Below are 9,975 nucleotides of genomic sequence, written 5' to 3' on the forward strand. Positions count from 1 at the left end.
GTGGGCTGGTAACTAATCATAGGAATATGTCACCACCAAGGATAGCGGTGGATTTTCTGTCCCTTAGGAGTCACAGCTTGGATGCCATCTGGAGGATAGGCAGTAGTCCAAGACAAAAACATCAATATCAATGATATACAGGACAATCTAATGATCCCTTTTGGCCTGACACTCAAGGAACTGAAGTTCACAGTAGTTCTGCCTCTGACTTTAACAAAGGCAGGATTTCACCTTCTGTTCCCAAGGCTTTAATAATAGAAAAGGTATTAATTACCTCTGCTCAAATGAAATGAGTTAGAGTGATGTGCAGTACCATGAAGAAAAGCTGCCAACAGAAAGCAGCAATGATGCAAATTGAAACCAACTTTTTTTTTTTTTTTTTAAAGTGAGTATTTTCTGCATTTCAGCTGCACAGTCTCTTGAAGCACATCTGTGTGGTCAGTTCTAATTATAGAACTCTTCTGGGACATAACCCTGTGTACAGTGGGAACCAGAGCTGCATCGGCGACTTTGAAAAGCAGCAAATGAGAGGGAGATCCTAGTGATCCAGATTTTGCAAAAAGAATGGATGTAATTTTGATAATTGAAGGCAAGGGAGGTTGTCAAAGATAGGTCAAATTGAAGGTCAACTGCTTTCTCAGTGAAGAGAAGCAGGATTAACAGCAGTGGATAATTCTGGGCTCTGGAGATGACTACATCTCTGTCAAAGAGCCAAGAGAAAAGATAGATTCTTCTGCTTCAGTGGGGTTGACTATTGCTTCAACTTCAGAAACCGGCTTATTTGTATAGCTGCATTTAGGTGCCTTGCCAGAAGTGAGGCTGCTGGCTGTGTACTAGTTTCTGTTAATAAGACACGTTTGAATGTTACAAATCTTCACATTTTCTATTTCTTTCTGTCTCTGTTGAGGGGGTGGGGGGGAAGCACCATGACAGCAGCATACTCGACTCATTAATGGCTGATGAGATATTTACCTTCTTCCACCAGAAGAAGAGCTAGAAAACTTTCTATAAAAAAAATATGTCTAAAAAATATATATATTAAAGGTTAAATACAGGAAATACTCTGATGATACTGAAGGAATACTTTTGATTTTCCTGTTTTCACTTAGATTTGCATTTTGAGGCACTGGTTAATGACATGCAAGAGGTCCCTCTAAGGTATGAACAGAATCCAGTGAAGTATGGATGTATATCCAAGGTGAGTGCACACCTACAGACAAAAAAGACAATTGATCAAAATGGCTGTGAAGTATCCTGTAAAAGGATTTCAACATCAACTATTTCTGATAGTGAGTATATACAATGAAGCCATCAGAACAGTCAAACGATAATGATTAATGCTATGCTTTTGATCTTTGAAAATGGAGAGAAAAAAAAAGCATAAATAAATGGGTTCCAGTTACTGACTCTGCCTTTCCCATTCAGAAAACCCTGTAATTCCAAACTGAGTTTGTAACAACCTCATTCTGGAACAAAGATTATGTGACCGCTCCACTGACAGGCAATCAGTGATTCACTGTCACATTTTATTTGCATGAAGTTGCACTGTTTTTTCATGATAGTTAGAACTGGGACATATGAATTTTGCCTCGCTCTTTTCTGGCGTGACCTAAGATCTGAAGAATTCACATAGTCTCAGTGCTTCTTGATCTTCTTATCCAAAAATATAATGCCAGTTGAGCCATACCGAAATTCACTTCAGTGGAAATATTTGTATTTTTAAAATTCCTTTCACCTTTCTTTTCCTTCTTCTGCTTTTTTTTTCTTTCTGTCAGGTGGTAGAAGAAGGACAGCATGTCAGAGAGGTCTGTCTGGTCCAGCTGTACTTCTGCCTCTGGGCTAAATTGGAAAATAAGAAGATAATTGAGTAAAAGTCTTCTTAAGAAATGTCTATGATTACTAGATTATTAGGGGATAGTTTTACCATCACTGACAAAATTCAGACACTCAAGACAGCTCCATATCCAATCCTATTTTCTGTACTTTTGATATTACAAAAACCATCAAAGTCTTTATAGGTGCTGCTGTAATGTTACATCTACTCACCTTGAAATAAAAGGTCCTAGTACTACAATGTTTTTTGTCATTTGACAGCTTCATTGCATTGAAATCTCTCTTTCAGTGTCCCTGCACCCAGTTTTGGTATATTCACAGTTGGCTTTTTTTTCTCTTTAATATTCTATATACTTTTCTTATATGGTGTGTTGTGGATATACATCCCTTTTTTTAATTTCCTTTTTATTTCCTTTTTTATTATTATTTTTTTTATTCCTACTCCTGATCTACATTTATTGCTTTCTATTACACAAATATCTCTTACACAGTTTAGGCAACTAACTTTCTTTCATTGCATTTGGTTCATTCTGATCCTGGAATACTTGGAAGCCACACCTCTTTCTAAGTATCATAATTTTCTAAAATCCAGGGAAGTAATTTAGGGCTTATTTGCAAAGCAAATGTCATGAATAGTGAGGGGCTTTCAAATTCTGAAGGCCTGGCTAGTAATATTCTAGCTCATGTGCAGTCTAAAGCAGTGTAACCATCAACGTGACACAGCTGATCCTACTCAAAACACAGGAATGCATCTTCCATGCCCTTTCTCTGGTTCACACACAATATGCAGATACACAACACCTTCACTTGAGTGTTGCATCAGAAACCACACTATGTTGTCAGGAGATGTGCTGCATAGGTAAACATCACATGTGTGAAACTATAGATACAAATCTGTAGACAATTTTTGAATCATTAGGCCATTTAAATAACCAGTTTAAATACCCTTCTTTTAAATTCAGTAGCAATTCCCACAACCTAAACTGGCTAGCCATCATTGCAGCCATTAGTCATATCAGTAGAAATTATTGGTGCAATATTATGAGTAACTGGAGGAAATTCTGAAATCTGTTTAGTGTAGACTGCACAAGCTGTTTGTGGTTGCTCAGAGAAGATGGCAATGCAGTCACTGGGGTCCAGCTCAGGACAATACATCTGAATTCAAGCACCTGCTGTTGTCCATACACAGACATCTAGAGACTTTTGAACATCTCTTAGGCATCCTGCTGGGCCCTCAGCTCCTGCTGCAGAAGAGTTTGGATCTCCTGCAGGTCTAGCTGTCGCATGTGGCAGCTCTGTGTGTATAAGTGAGATGCGCAGGGACATCTTGAATAGCACAAGCTGCTTTAGTATGGGTGCTGCCTCCCACTCCTGTCCTCCCTCAGTGGCTGTGGGTGTTTGGACAGTTGTCTCACATGTAGACTTTGATATACAGACTTCTATCTGCAGGTGTTTACCTCCTTCCCTGTATGCCTTTGAGGGAGAGAGATCAATTTCAAGAGGTTGTTTAGACATACCTAGGGCTGGTCCTAGCTGTGATGTGCTCTACAGAGCACATTTCTCCACAGGTGCTTTAGGAGGTCTCACATCTGCTGACAAATTCATAGTCAGACCCTGGGACTGAACCAAGAGGGAGGAGAGAGAAGACACAGACCTCTGTCTTGGGATGGGCAAGGTCCCCAGGCAGTGTTGGGCTTGTGCACATGCCCTTGCCAGCAGCACTGAGTGTTCTCCTCACAGGAGCTGCTGCTGGGTCAGGAGTCAATAGGGAGCACTGCCAGCAGTGCCTGCCAAGAGACCACACAGATCATAGACACTGCAGCACGACTGGGGATGGGCTTGTCCACTCAGTGGTTTCTACATCTGAGAGCTGTCTTTGCAAAGCCATGGGCATGGCCAGACAGCACTCCTAAAACAACACAGTGGTCTCTGGCTGTGGCACTGAAGGCTGGCTGTCCTTGAGTATGCATGGGAGGAAAAAGGGGAAGACACAGCAACTGACATCTATAATGAATGTATCACTTATGTTGAAAAACAAACGCTGTACCTTCCCTAGCGCTGTGTTTCCTCTTTTCGGTAAAAAAGAAACTAAGTTACTAACTTCCTATGAAGTTTCCTAACTCCATACCCCAAATTAATATTCTGTGCTTTGCATATAAAGGCTTAAATACTCTGAAAAGTATTTAACCGTTCCAGAAGGTACTAACAGCCTTTAGGAGTTCACATGTAGCATCAAACATTTGGCAGAGAAGTGACATTAATATCCATGGACAGATATAAAAGTGAATTGTGTATCAGTGTCTTTGCTGATCTCATGAAACTCATCCATATGCATGCTTGTCTTCCTAAAAGGATCCTAGAGTGTGGGAGCCAGTCTCTGGCCATAGATGGCACCAAACAACCATGAGTGAAGCATTTCCTTCTTACAGATGGAGCAGCCGGCTGAGGCTGCGGCCGGGGCAGCCCCAGCAAACAAACTGACTGCCGTGAGGTGCCAGAAATGTCACAACTTCTTCTCCCAAGACAGGATTCTGTATGTCCTCCAAATCAAATAACCTTTCTGAGTTTCACACTTATTTTTTCCTGTTTAATTCTCCTCCCTGCCCCTCGGGTTATTCCTTTTTAAATACAGCAGCATATAGAAAGTTCTACTACAGTCACTGATATTGACACTGAAAAAGTGTGGCACCAGTGCTACCTTGAAGACCTAGCAGTCTGAATAGGTTTTTTGCATAGGGTTGTATGCCATGAAGCCTAATTTTTATATTTTCATATATAATTATGAATTAGGTAAATTCAATTAGGTAAAGTAATCCTATTCATAAAATGATAAAGCTGTAATTTTAAACCAAATTACTGTTTTTTATTCCAACAATAGTTACTTGGATGTGTTACCTGTGTTCCTCCTGTGCCTCTCTGAAACTTAGAGAGTTTTTAATTTCCAGCCCAAATTAATTTGTAGATGTGTTATTATTTTCCATTTCTGTGCCAGCTTTGCATTTTAGTTTAAATAGCTCTTCTCCCTACCCAGTAGTTCCTGCTCAACAGAGCTGCCCACCATTATACAGTGTAACTTGCAGCCACGTAGCCACAGGCTTATGAGAAAGACATTTGCTCTTCTAGCCTTCACTTCTATATCCTGAAGATACACCCAGAGGTTTTCCCTTCTTGTCTCCCAACAAAATATCCATCTGCCACTGGGGCTAGAGCATCATGGACTGGGTAAAGGGCCTATAAAAACATCAGCTTGATGAGGCCATATGGAGGGCAGGAGTCAGGTAAGGTCAGGGGAGAGATGAGTAAGGAATTAACAGGAAAGGGAAGAATTGAGGGCATGGGATCTCTAAAGAAGAGGTGATGGGGTTGAACAGTGGTGCAGATAGCTTTAGGCAGATTCTCTCGACTAGCTTTGGTGCCTTCTGTCATTACCTGCTGCAGGCATACGAGGGAGACTAGAAAACAGACATTTTGGGTAACATGTCAGGTCAAGGCCTTCTCAACTCACTTCATTCATATTACCTGTGCTCTGGAGTGTTGCATTTTAGGGTCATCAGTCTCCTGCAGCTCATAGCCTGATGGTGCCCTGACCTGCTGGTGTCTCACGGCTCTGCGCCTTGGAGCCCACCCATTCCCCAAGCCTGGTCACTAAACTGGATCCTGGTGCTGATCTTTCATTTTTTCTCAGAATACACTCTAATCATTTGCTTGCCTTCCACCACAGTGTGCCATTATTCTCCATCCCTCCTTCTCCTTCCCTCCTCCTCAGTCATGGCCACTTGAAAGTCCCTACACCATTCCTTCCTGGCACAGTTGAGCTAACAGCTTTTTTCCATTTGGAAGGCTTATTACAAACTTTGCAGATGTAGAGTCAGGTTTCTCTCCTCTCTGAAATAAGTAATGTATTTTAAAATTAGATAAGTTAGGCTAAAATTAAACAACAACTTGATGAACAAGCAAAACTGGGGATTCATTTACAATACTTACCCAGAGCTGGGCAATTTGTACCAAAGCATAACCACTATATTTTGGTCCAGCTTTGCTACTCTCCTTGCAAACTTAATTGCACACACTGAGTGAAGTTTTTTTGTTTCCTTAGTTAAGAAGGGGGCTAGAAAGATTGTATATCACTAGGTCTGAATGTCTGCTTTCATAATCCTCAGCTCAGATGCACAGTATTATATTTGGGAAGACTCCTTTCATTACATGTCCATTTCATTTTAGTCAATTAATATTGACTGATACTGATTGACTGCTACTGGGACTAAAACTGGGGAAAGTACTCTATAGCAGGATAAGCAAATTTATTTTGCAAACACAAACTTTAAAACTTCTTTCAGTATGTTATTAAACAATAGATAATAAGTTCCAGAGATCATGGGTTTTATGTATATTCTTTGAAGCACTTTAGCTATGAAATCAGTTATAGTTGTATTGTGAGTTTTGCCTTGCTAAAGGTGGAACATAAAGTGCAGAAGTAGAATATTAAAAATGTTCAGTTGGCATAGCCCAAAAATTGTATTAACAGTGACTCCCTCTTAATTAGGACAATATTTTCAGCTTTAGTTTGGAATTTATTTTCTGTAAATTCCTTCACAGAAATTAAGTCCAAATCAGAGTGCCAGATAAATTCACCTGCAGATCCCAGGACACCTGGTATCAAACTTCTGCCTTTTAGATAGGCTGAATATTACCTGCTTTCCAAAACCCAGCAGCATGTTTTGTATGACCTCAGGCAGTAAAACCATCTCCACATGAACAGACAGGTAGAGTGTTCCCAACGTCCTCAACATGCCTGAGCTCATAGAAGATGAAAAGGCTCCCCTGTCAGGCCCCTAAGGTATTTGGAGCATGTTCTGATGGTGGCATGGAGGGTGTTATTTTTTCCTGACCCTGAAGCCTTGAAGCATGAAATTTGATTATAATCATTGTCCCATTGCAGAGCTGCAGAGAGTTTATAAGTATTAAAAGCATGGCAGAAAGTTTCCTTTTCTCTGTAGAGTACCACCAGTGGGTATATAGGGTGATCCTCAATATTTCAAATGCACATACAGACACACAGAGCTTTCCCTACCACACCCACAGGCAAGAGGGGGACAGCTAATTCACTTGAAAGTATGAAAGCAGCATCTCTTTCTCTCCTGGATGGAGCATTCAGGCATTCACTTCTCTCTCTGTTCAGCTAAGTTCAGAGGGAAATTCCTGAACCACATTTTGCTTCTATTTCCCAGGGTGAAACCACTGTGGCTTCTCCCTATGAGACATGGCTTTCCAATCACCTCACACCTTAATTTTGTGAAAGGTTTTTTCTAATCTCTGAATTACTTGTGGATCTCTTCCCAAGGCTGGTGCAGTGTGGGCTGTGTGGGGGGCAAGTTTGCCCCATCACTTGCCACCTTCATCCTGACATGACCTCTCCTTCCTTACAGCACCATGATTTGTCTTTCTTATTTTCCCATTTCCTCTCCAAGGAGCTGCTAATTTCCAGCATATTCTCTTACACTGAAAATGTGTAGAAGTACATCTTTCCCCCCAACAACTGGATCTGTCTTTTGCCGATGTTGGAGCAAACCCTGCTGCATGTACACAGCAGATCCGGAGAGCTAAGAAGCTGGTTCCTGGTACACATTACCAATGCAATCTTCTGAGATCCAAAATCTTGCCAGCAAAGACTTTGTGACTTATCCTGTGAGCCATCAACATAAATGCTGAATAGTCTTGGACCAGAAACTGAGTATTGGAAAACCTATCAAAACCTGCCCAATTCATTGGAGATCTCCATTCTCATCTACCTTGGGATCTGTCTGTAAATTTCTGGGTTTAGCACTTGCCTTTTTTCACCAGATAAAAACATTTAGATCTAAACATATAAATAAATAATATAAATGAAATATGTTAATATATATCAATACATATCAATATACTAAATATGCATCTATATATACTTAGCCAAAACCCAAGCAGATACTATTGACATACTGTCACTATTGTCCAAACTGTAGTTAAGTCAAAGACAGTGAAATCTGATTTAAGATCTACCTGCTATGAAACCATGGCATTGATTACTTGCATTTTTCACAGAATTGTAGAATCACCGAGGTTGGAAGAGATCATCCAGTCCAACCATTCACCTAGCAATGCCACTGTAAGCCCTAAACCACTAAATCACATCACCCAGGAGATGCAGACACATCTTGAAAATGTTTCTACCCTTACTTCTTTGCTGCTACATCCTTATAGAAACCATTCCAGTGTTTTGCCTATCAGGTTCCATATATTTTCCCATTTTTTTAATACTACAAATGAATAGACATTTAAATATTAGTGCTAGTAATGAAAAAAACTCTCCAGTTATTTCCTTTAAAATCCTAGGTGTGACATTTCTATGGTGGTATATTTGAAAAGGTATAAATTTGATAGGCATTGCTTTGAATTTTCCCATGTTATGAAATTTTTGCATTTTATAAAAATGAAAAAGAAAATTTCTGTGCCAGCTGAAAATTTGTTGTTGTGGTTTATATTTTTCTTTTTGCCTACACAGTCTGAGTAGAGAACAGGTCCTTTTATACCACTAAAGTATGCAGAGGAATTCTGAGCTTCATTCAGAGGTTTTTAGGAAGCAGGTTTGGGGACTCTCCGTGCCACTGTGGTGGTGGGTGCCTGGGGCTGCCAATTCCTCAGTGCCTGCCACACTCACCAACACCCAGAGCACATCCCTGGCTATTTCATTTGCAGCTTCCTCTTGGGAAGACAATGTCAATTAGATACATTTCAGCTACATGATTAGCAGGTTTTGTGTTTGCATCCTGATCTCATGTGAGTCAACAGATGATTTTTCTAAGCATTTAAAGAGCTGCAAAAAAAGCAACATTTCTGGGTTTAGTATAATCACTGTTTAATGATGTACTGTGACCTTACTGCTTCCTTGCTCCACAGTTTTTCTTCCCCAGCACTTATTTCTGATCTTCAGGGTGAATTAAACATTACAAAATTTAGCAGATTGCAAAGCACTTACTATGTATCTTGGCACTAATTGCATTACCAGTCTTGTTATATCTCCACAGTTATTACTTATGATACCTATATGAGGCCTTCCCCCAGATATCTTAATTGATGTTGATGTTATTGATGACTGTGATTTGAGAACTCTTTCTTCTGTTGCTGCAGGGCATTTTGCTCTCAGATTGCACCAAATACTAGTTATCTTTTTTACTGTATTGGATTTTAAACCACACAGATGTTAGTGGATTATTTAAATAACTTTTTCCTTCAGTGTGGAAATAGGCTTGCTACAGCTAGTTTGAACTAACCACTAAAGGGAAGTTTGAGGAGATATCACAGTATGGCCACAGGAGACTGCTGGGGAGGCCCAGGATTGCTCTGTGCACTCCGACATTTACTACAGGAGCTACAACCACCTTTGGTTGTTTCTTGTCATGTCACACAATGACAATCAGCAAGCAGGTTTTTTTCTCTGAACTACAATAACTAATGAAAAATGACAACAAAAAGCTTGCTGCTTCATAGAGTCATGTAAAAATTTGTGTTAGAAGGGACTTTTAAGGGTAGTCTAGTCCAACCCCCCTTCAATGATCAGGAACTTCAGCAAGATCAAGTTTCTCAGAACCCAGTCCAACTCAACCTTGAATGTTTCCAGGGATGGAGCATCCACAACTCTCTGGGTAACCTGTTCCAGAAGCTGGAGAAAGCATCACTTAACCTGATGAACAAAAGTCGCAGAATTACTTTGGTTTTGTTCTAAACTAAGCAGCAGTTCTTTCAACTGAATTATTAAAATAAATCCTACAGTCCTTCTACAGTTTGTTTTGTAAAACACTTCTGATGCTTTACCAAAATTGTCCACAAGAGCTAAACATGTAGAAAAATTCATCTCCAGCTGAGATATGCTCAGATATGCTTAAATATTGCATTATATTATTTTGGACTTTGGTTGCTTGACAACATCTTTCTAAGACAACAGAGCTTTGAAGGCATTTGTGTGTGAGCTTAACTCATTCTTACTATGTTAGAACTCTCGTGTATAATCTCTTACTGCTGTTAATTGAGACAATCAGCTCTCAGGGTTACATAATACTAAGTGGAAAAACTAAAATAAACAAAGCGTGTCCCCAGTAGAGATGAGAA

At 40.0% G+C, this 9,975-nt stretch overlaps 1 long non-coding RNA gene across 1 annotated transcript in view; it reads left to right on the top strand.

Annotated features, from left to right (window-relative positions):
• Positions 1-9,975, top strand: part of LOC111944874 (uncharacterized) — a 32,267-nt gene that overhangs the window by 18,070 nt on the left and 4,222 nt on the right. The window contains exon 4 of the long non-coding RNA XR_015283000.1: positions 1,110-1,198. This is a non-coding gene — a long non-coding RNA (uncharacterized LOC111944874). The remainder of the gene's footprint in view (positions 1-1,109; positions 1,199-9,975) is intronic.

The sequence above is a fragment of the Cyanistes caeruleus genome, chromosome 2, assembly GCF_971803275.1.
Source record: "Cyanistes caeruleus chromosome 2, bCyaCae1.hap1.1, whole genome shotgun sequence".
Taxonomy (NCBI): domain Eukaryota; kingdom Metazoa; phylum Chordata; class Aves; order Passeriformes; family Paridae; genus Cyanistes; species Cyanistes caeruleus.